The sequence below is a fragment of the Prionailurus viverrinus genome, chromosome X (genome assembly GCF_022837055.1).
Source record: "Prionailurus viverrinus isolate Anna chromosome X, UM_Priviv_1.0, whole genome shotgun sequence".
Taxonomy (NCBI): Eukaryota; Metazoa; Chordata; class Mammalia; order Carnivora; family Felidae; genus Prionailurus; species Prionailurus viverrinus.
In genome coordinates this window covers 41,289,716-41,299,141 of record NC_062579.1, presented here as the reverse complement: position 1 = coordinate 41,299,141, position 9,426 = coordinate 41,289,716, and the positions used below count along the sequence as shown (strand labels likewise).

Below are 9,426 nucleotides of genomic sequence, written 5' to 3'. Positions count from 1 at the left end.
TAAAGTATTCCCTGGTAATCAAGAGTTGTCAGATACTCACAGATGTGCTAAGGTCCACTCTTACAATGACTAGGAAATATGGGAAATTAGAGGTACGTTGGAGCAAAAGCCTAATTAAACTACAGAGGCTTGGCCCCTTTGACTAGCAGGTGAGGGAATTTTACTAGTCATACTAGTTTTGATGGGTGAGAGGGGATAGAAATCACTAGGTTACCCAAAGACTGACCCCATTCTTGAAGTCACATGCACCTTGTCTGATGACATGAGCATGGAAAAACATGTAAAGACCAATCAGGGCTTGATGCAGTGTGTCTTCACATGATAAAATTGTGGCCTACCTGAGATGAGTTTCTGTCATCTGATAAACACACATGGATGAGAACAGGGAAAGCTATAACTTCCCTTATGGTCACTGTAACCTGAGCCTAGATTTGTAATGGAGAACATGAGTGTTCAGATGAGACATTCATCCAGGGTCAGATTGACTGAATTTGTTCAGTTGGCAGTACTAGGCTATCAGGAACAATAAAATCTTCCCTTGTGCCCTGGAGATTGCCTCCAGATTCTGTCCAACAAACTATCAGAATGGAATCCTGGACACAAGACTAAAAAAATGTCTTTTAGGATAATGAAGACAAAAAAACCCCACAATAATTGAAGTTCTAGACCATAGGACCATGTGGACCAGGCTATTATCCCAGAGGAGCTCCAGGGAAGAAAGTGATAATTTGCCCATTGTATTAGTCTATTCATGCTGCTATAATAAAGCACTATAGACTAAGTGGTTTAAACAACAGACATTTATTTCTCACAGTTCTAGGGCCTGGGAAGTCCAAGGTCAAGATGCAAGCATATTTGGTATTTGGTGTGAGAGCCTCTTTCTTGGTTTATAGACTGCCATATTCTTGCTGTGACCTCACATGACAGAAGGGTCAAGGGAACTCTCTAGGGTCTCTCTTATAAACACACTAGTCACATTCATGAAGGCTCCATTCTCATAAGCTAACCACATCCTGAAGCCTGTACTTCCAAATGCCATCATATTGGGGATTAGGTTTTAAACATATGAGTGTTGGGAGCACATAAACATTCAGTTCATTGCACCCATGAAACTCTCTCACTATCAGAACCTAAGAGAACTACAAAACTTAAATATCCTGGCTGTAGTAGGGAATGATCCTTTGCCAGCTTCAGCATTTACTGCGGACAAACAGGAGGAGGACCAAGAGGACCTTGCTGAAGTTTATGCTCTTCAAGTTACTGTTCATCCAACACCACCTCTTTATCCAGACCTTACCACTTTCAAGACAAACAAGATTAGAACAAAGGTCAGGGTCCTTCCTTCCCTAAGAGGGTCTGAAGGACTTGTGTACTGGTCAGCGTGTTGGGAACATGGTGGAAATAAAGGTTGCCAAACCTTGTCAACCCTTTTGGACACTGGAACACAAAGACTATGGTTCTGGGCAGCATGCATAAGCATGGCCAGTAAGGTATGCTAAATGATGCCTGCCCCCAAAATGTTCACATCCTAATCCCCAGCACCTGTGAATATGTTTCATGGCAAAGGTAACTAAGCAAGTGTGATTAAATTAATAATCTTGAAATGGGGAGTTTATGCTGGATTATCCAGGTGGGCCCAATGTGATCATAAGAATCATTATAGTCCTTATAAGAGGAAGGCAGAAGGTCAGAGGAGAAAAGACTCTATGCTGCTGGTATTGAAGATAGAAGAAGGGGCCACAAGTCAATGAGTTCAGATAGCCTCCAGAATATGGAAAAGGCAAGGTAATGGATTCTCCTCTGAAGTTTCCAAAAGGAAACTTAAAGTTAGCCCTGCTAACACTTTAATTTTAGAATTCTGACCTCCAGAACTGTAAAAGAATAAAATTGTGTTGTTTTGAGCCACTGAGTTTGTGAAAATTTGTTACAGCACAACAGGAAAATTACACAGCCTCAAATTAATTACATTTGGAAATCTCAGACTGGACAATGGACTTATAAAACCTTATATATGGGCCTTTTGGAGCCAATACCCACTAAAGTGGTTGTAACATACTTTTCTTGATTTTAAGGGTATCCCCCTTTTGAGAAATACCACAATTAGAATAGTGGTAGTGATGTGGATGGAAAACCAGGAGTGTTCCTGGATTCCTGATTCTAGTCATGTAGTTACTGTAAAGCAATAAAGATACCAGGGTGGTAATCGAGAACTAGTTGAGGCAGAGATTCTCAAAGAAACTATATGATAATTAATTTCTGTGTGTCTGGTGAAAAAAGCCAATGGTATTTGACATTTCACTTTGAACTTTTATAAACGATGCAGAGAACAATTCCTAAACCTGATAAATAAAACCTGATTACCTTAAAAACTCCAGCAAACAAAAGGGGGACACAATATCTGATAGACTTGTTCAGTATTTGAAGTTCATCATACTTCATATGAGGAAAAAGTAGCCATCTTTTAATGTGGTCCTGACCAGCAACAGGCCCTAGAAACTATCTAGCAAGCTGTGGAGACTTGTACTTGGGCCACTCAGCAGTAAAGGAGCCCTTTCAGCTACAAGTGTCAGTAATTGACAATTATGCAGACTGGAGTTTGTGACAAAAAGATCTGACTACTAGACAATGGTGCTCCCTGGGGTTTTGGACACCCCCCCCCCCCCCGCCCAAACAACACCGGGCAGTAGGTGATCACATTTGAGAGACTATTAGTGGCTTGTTATTGGGTGTTGGTGGACTCTGAGAGACTAACAAAGCAACAGAAATGTTGTTATACCCTGATATTCCCACCATGGAATGGGTTAGAAATGAGAACACCAACAAAATAGATATTATACAAAAGCACCCATTATTAACTGGAAGTGGTATATTCAGGGAAAAGTAAGATAGGTATTATGGCATCTCATCTCACAGTACATTAAAAAGTGTCTTGTCACCCTCCAGGCTGTCTCATATATGGGGCCTGTTCCAGTACCTTGGGCCTCTTGGGGGCTTTAGTACCCTTGAGGTTCCTGAGGATGCCTGGGCCTGGTTCACAGATAGATCAGCTGAATTCAAGGCCAATTGAGGTGTACTAGGCCCCTGCTTCTGTGCAGCTCCAAAGAAAACTGTACTACAGTGATACATGAAAAAGGGAACTCTGTTCAAAAGTGTATTTCCACGGTGTTTGCCCTGGAAAACACCCCCCGAGAATGCACCTTGTTGTGTGTTCCCTGACTTATGGGAAAAAACTATAAAAAGCTGGCAGTGTTGTACCTGTGAGGAGGATGACTACTAGATGATTAAGTCTCAGCCTCTGTAGAGATAACATTCTAAGGCAGCAAAGTGCACAAGACCCACAACCCCTGTTGGTGACCTGCACACGCGCGCGCGCGCGCGCGCGCGCGCGCGCACACACACACACACACACACACACACACACACACACATATCAACTTGACTGTTTGGCCTATGTGGAAGACAGATGGATCTTGGAGAATAACAGTGTATCATTGTAAGTTTAACCTGGTGGTACCTCCAGTTGCAGTTCAGTTCTTTTGGAGTGTAGCACATCTCTTCATGGGTCATGCTTTGTACCTTACTTTTAGGGATCTGCTGAGATGTGAATCTAGTTACAGGTCTAGAGGCAAATGGGTGGTGGGAGTGAGTCTTGAGGAGAATCAGCATTGTCTTGCATGACTCACTTCCTGGGTGAAGACATTACAGTTTCCTCAGGTGATGCAGGGCTAATCTCAGATGGGGGTGGAAGGGCTGCTAACTCTGGGAGTGGGAAAGCTGCTATTACTGGGGGTGGGGAGGTCATTTTCACTGGCAAAGCAGACTCAGTGGAATTTAGAGGCTTCATGTCCTGAACTTCATCAAGGTCTTCCCATATGTTCCCATCCCAACTTTTAATATCCCATTCTTTCCTAATCAATGCCCTGACTTTAACAGTAGATACCCTGTGAGGCTGGGAGTTCAACTTGTGTTGTAATTCTGGTAATTGCTGGATGAAATTCTGTGTTTTATTTTTAGCAATCTCAGCCCTGAAGCTGAAGGAGAGAAGGGTCTTATTCAGGGCACACATAGAAGCTTTCAGATAATTTATGTGGTGCTTGAGCTGGATATTCAAATCCCTGAGCCCACCTTTTTTTTCCCACTACTTTGTCCAGTGACATTAGGAGAAACCTCCTAATGAGCCAATATCATTATATTTACCAATTTCCCCAAAATATCCAAAACCATCATATATGCAGTCACCCAGCTCCTTGCTTATCAATCAAGTGATTGATTAGGAATATACAATACAGATATTTTGCATATCTGTATTGCCAGATCCTGCCATGTTCTATCATTGCTCTCTTTACTACTAGAAATAGTCATGAGCATCTTTAAATCTAGTAAGTATGAAGAGTCAATTCCAGTAACCCTGAAACCGTTCAGAAAACTTATTCTTAACATCTATTCCTCTAGAACCACTGTCAGTACCAAAATCTGTATTAATCAGGGTTCTCTCCAGAAAACAAAACCAACTGTATGCTAATTAATGTATTCATTTATTTATTATGAAGAATTGGCTCAAGTGATTATGGAGGCTAAGAAGTCTCAGAGTCTGACACCTGGAAGCCAGAGACCCAGGAAAGCTCTGAAGGCCTGAGAACCAGGAGGACCTGATGGTATGAGTCTCAGTCTCAGGGCAGAAGACTGGTGTCCTAGCTCAAACAGTATGACAGAAAGGGGACAACTTCTCCCTTCTGCTTTTTTGTCCTATTCAGGCCCTCAACAGATTGGATGATGCCCACCCACATTGGGAAGAGCAATCTGCTTTACTCAGTCTACCAATTCAATTGTTAATCTTATTCAGAAATATCACCACAAACACACCAGAAATAATATTTAGTCAAATATCTGGACATCCTGTGATCCAGTCAAGTTGATACGTAAAAGTAACCATCATACTGATCAAATCTGCAGCATCCAGAAAAGGATACCTGGATACAGCATCCATCTGAATATAACATTGCACGGTGTATGGTAATTCATCTATAATCCAGGGTTGAACTCCAAAAGCTAGACCTACTAATTCCAGGGCTCACATAAAAAGCAATACCTAGTACATGAGGCCAAGAAACCTGGCAAATGTGCCCAGACTGATAGCTACACATTCAAGTGGCAAAGGGAGCTTTGGGGCACATATCCAGAGGTACTAGATCTAGCTGGTCCTGACAAATAGACTATAATAGCCCTCTACTCTCCTCTTGAGAGTGCCATATGGCATTGGCTTCATAGACACCTTTTCAGGGTATGGCATTGCCATCCCTTTCCACTTAGCAAACGGAGACCATACTATTTAATGCCTCTTAGGTGGGTTATGTTGCATATTTTGATTCTCTAAACATGTGATTAGACATTGGTACTGTCTTTGTAGCAAAAAATAACAAATAGTGGGAAGTTATATAGGCATTCTATGGACATTTTATGCCCTATATCATTCCCAGGCAGTAGATGGATTGAAAGATAAAATAAACTCTTAAAGGAGAAAATGAAAAAGATAACTGAATAACCAAGGCTAAGCTCCCAGTGGAACACACACTTGTAATAGGCAGTTTGGGCTCTAAATGTGGTAATTCCTCAGAAGGTTACCTTCCATCTAAATAAAATGCCTAATTATGAGGTTGGAGAGTGGGGGAGGAAACCAAGATGGGCTGTAAGAAAATCCAAACCACTTAATTCACTCTTTTCACTCTATTGTTTGTTGCTTCCACACATACTCCTGGGAAATCAGGCTACTAGAACTTGGAAGAAGCAAGATCGTGGGTATGGGAGACTAATCTGATGCTTCTTCAGTTGTCCGGCTATGCTCACTGAATTTGGGCAATTGTGGATATTGATGATAGTTATTAATATGAGGTAATAATTTCTAAGGTGGTCTGGGCATAGCCCACGTGTCAGAGGGTGGGAGAGCATCTCAAATGGTACAAGAAATACAGATAAATTTCTGAGCCACATAGATACAAAACAATGGATATGTTTGAGTAACACATTGGGAGGATTGGAAAAAATGGTGAAGTAACTGCTGTAGGAACCAGTCATACCAATCATGTGGCTGTGGAAAGAGAATAACAGCCCTGGCTGGTGGGAAAAGAAAATCTTTGACCTTGGGTGGACAATGGTGGAGAGTATTAATTTCTGTCTCCCTCCCTCAGTTCTTATCCATAGTACATCTGGTCAATTTAACACTGAGTGCCACTATTACCCATAACTCAATTGCTGACCAAGAACAAATCTTAGTTTAAGAACTCTCAGAAACCTCCCAATATCCAATGACTCCAGAAAGAACAAAGATTAACATTCTAGACACTGATATGATTCTCTTTGGCTTTATGTTGTTATTGCTGGACTCTTTTCTCTGCTTACATATTTAACTGGTTTGACTGCAACTGACTAAGGTCTCTCCTCCAGATGGTTCCCATCATTCTACTAGGAGTTACAGTTGTCAATCTTATCCAATGTCTCCTAAGTCAAACAGAACAGATTTGGTACAATCCCCTAATGTTACAATTAATTGACTTATCTGGGTGGTGCAATAGTCTGACTCCATTTTTATATTATTGTAGACTTCTGACAGCTTTTAAGCCTCACCTCTCCCTCTTGTTCATCTACCCACATTTGGGCAAGCTGATAAAAAACAGAAGTGCACCCTTCATTGGTGATAATGAGGGTTTCAAATCATGCAAGACCCTAATTATGCATAGGGACACTTGCCGTGGCCCCACCCCCTAACCACAATAAAAACTCCAAGCCAGTTTCCTTTTCTTGCTCTGTCATGGCATTTTCAGATCTGTTTGGGAAGCCTACCCTGCTCTCCCTCAAAATCCTCATTATGTGAATGTTAAACCTTTGAATATGCTCTTGGTGCATATGTGGCATCATCTGAACCTTATTTGGGGTGAGGGGTCTATCCTGTGCCTTCAGAGTGGGCACAACTATTGGCAATGTGAGTAGTGTAGTCTAGATGATGACCACCACCAATGGGGGTCTTTTTTTTCTTTTGCTTTGGCTTGATAACTTGCTCTGCTATCTGATGAAAAGTATGTAATTTGAGCTGTTACTTACTGGCTGGCTTGCCTTTTGAGCTGTCCTCCTTTGTGTTGCATATGCTGTGTTCTACCAAGTTTCTAAGCTGGAAGTTTTGATAAATAATTGGGATTTGTGGACTGGAATAAGGGATTGATGTTCTCTTTAAAGTATCCCTGGGATATTTGTCGCCCAGACCCATCTATGTGTCTTATAATGAATGATTTGTTTCAAATTCAGAATTAGCTGTTACTGACACTAGGCTCAGGGGTATAACTTTTATCTTGTGATCAATCAGTTGTGTATCTCAACCAGGCATTGGCCCCCCTTTCTATAGAGCATTCATGGGAAAAGTTATACCCTGTGAAATATATGCAATATATGAATGGGTCAGGTGGTCACTTGTGTGGAGGAAGAACAGTCACTATTTGAGGATCAGTTGCTATTTGAAGATTTGAATTATTGAGGCTCACAATCCTAAATGCAGATGGCTCACTAGGACTAACAGGATACTTTAGTTCCTGCTGCTGCTTATGCCTGTTACCAAAAAAGATCCTCATCCTGAGGATAATCATGGACAAAATGACAATGACACTCTTGTAGCATACCAAGAGATTAATTCAAACTCAACTTAAGCTCATGGTCCTTAAACCCTAAAAAACAAAACAAAACAACAACAAAAAAAAAACTATTGTGATGTGGGAGGCCCCTAACCCTCATGATACCAATTTGAGGCTCTCTGCAGAAATAAGTTTATAAGTAAATAGGGTAAGGATAATGTCTCCAAATATATGGAGAGAGAAAAAGAGAGCGAGTGGGGGGAGGAGTGGAGGGAGGGAGGGAGAGAGGGAGAGAAATGAGGATTAAGGAGTGCTCTTGTGATGAGCACCAGGTGTTGTATGGAATTGTTCAACCACTGTATTGTACACCTGAAACTAATATCACACTGTGTTAACTATACTGGAATTAAAACTAAAAAAACTTAAACAAAAGAGAAGAGGAGAGGAAGAAGAAGGGGGAGGAGACAAAGGAGGAGGAGAAAAAGAAGAAGGGAAAAGGTGGATATAGAAAGGAGAAAAAGAAACAAAGGTCCAGAATCTGACCCAGTTGTAAAAACAACATTACTAAATGAATTCATACAAGAAAAAGGTAAAGGGGCCCTAACTGGCATTTGTGCATCTATAGCATAGGTACTGAATTAATTTTAACAGCTGCTGAAATGAAAAATTGGCAAAACTTCATGGCCTTAATTCTGGGGCTCCACTTGCAGTTATAATTTGGATCTCACTAAATTTATGCATGGTGGGATAGATAATTTTATGTTTCAAATTGGAGGGTGTTTTGGGATGAGATTAAACATTCAGCAGCCTTCCCCACTGCGGAGCAGGGGGAGCCAGGCCTGGAACCTCTCCCTGGGGCCCTGATGGTGGAGGTTGATATGCGCAGTGATCATGGCAGCACCTGGATCCAGCAACAGCACCGTGCTGTTGCGCACCACAAAACACTTGGTGCTGAATTACTTCTCCAGCGGGGACCTGCTCCAAGACAACGTGCTTTGGGGCACAGAAGTTGGTGTGTTAGCCAACACTTTCATTGACCAAGGGAAGCTCATGCCAGATGATGTCATGCCTTGGCCGGACCTTCATGAGCTAAAAAACCTCACCCAATTTAGCTGACAGTTGTATGGTTTTCCAAGGACACTTCCACAGGCAGAAGCCCTGGATGGAGCTTGTCAAGTAGACGCAGCAATACATCTGAACGTGGCCTTTGAGGTCATTAAGCAATGTCTCACTGCTTGCTGGATTCATCTAGCCAGAGGCTGAGTCTACAACATCGATTTCAACCCTCCCAAGACTGTGAGCATTGATGACTGGAGTGGAGAGCCTCTCATTCAGTGTGAGGATGATAAGCCAGAGTGAACTGTCCAGAGACTAAAGGCTTACGAAGTCCAAACAGAGCCAGTCCTAGAATTTTACCAGAAAAGGGGGTGTTGGAAAAATTCTCCGAAACAGAAACCAACAAGATCAGGCCCTATTTCTACGCTTTCTTACAAGCAAACAAAAGTTCCACAAATAAGCCTGAAAGCATCAGCTACTCAATGAGGAAAAGTGCATATAACTAGTACAATAAGCAGATGCCCCTCATTTGTGCATTTAGAAACTCCTTGTCCTAAGAGTGGCTTGTATGACTTCTTTGAAAATTATATTAGTTTCTCTTGTACTGATTTTCTTCTAGAAATTAAGGATGTGCCAAATAGGTCTGATACTAAGATTAATCTTTCCGTCTGGTGTGTTTTATTGAGTTATCTTCTTTGGGTGTGCAATTCAAAAACATCAGATATGTCTTAACTTTTGAAAAATCTTCTGAAGC

At 41.6% G+C, this 9,426-nt stretch overlaps 1 pseudogene; it reads left to right on the top strand.

The window, feature by feature from the left end:
* The first annotated feature begins 1,106 nt into the window (after window positions 1-1,106).
* On the top strand, window positions 1,107-9,158 carry LOC125156961 (GTP:AMP phosphotransferase AK3, mitochondrial-like; annotated as a pseudogene).
* The last annotated feature ends 268 nt before the right edge of the window (window positions 9,159-9,426 follow it).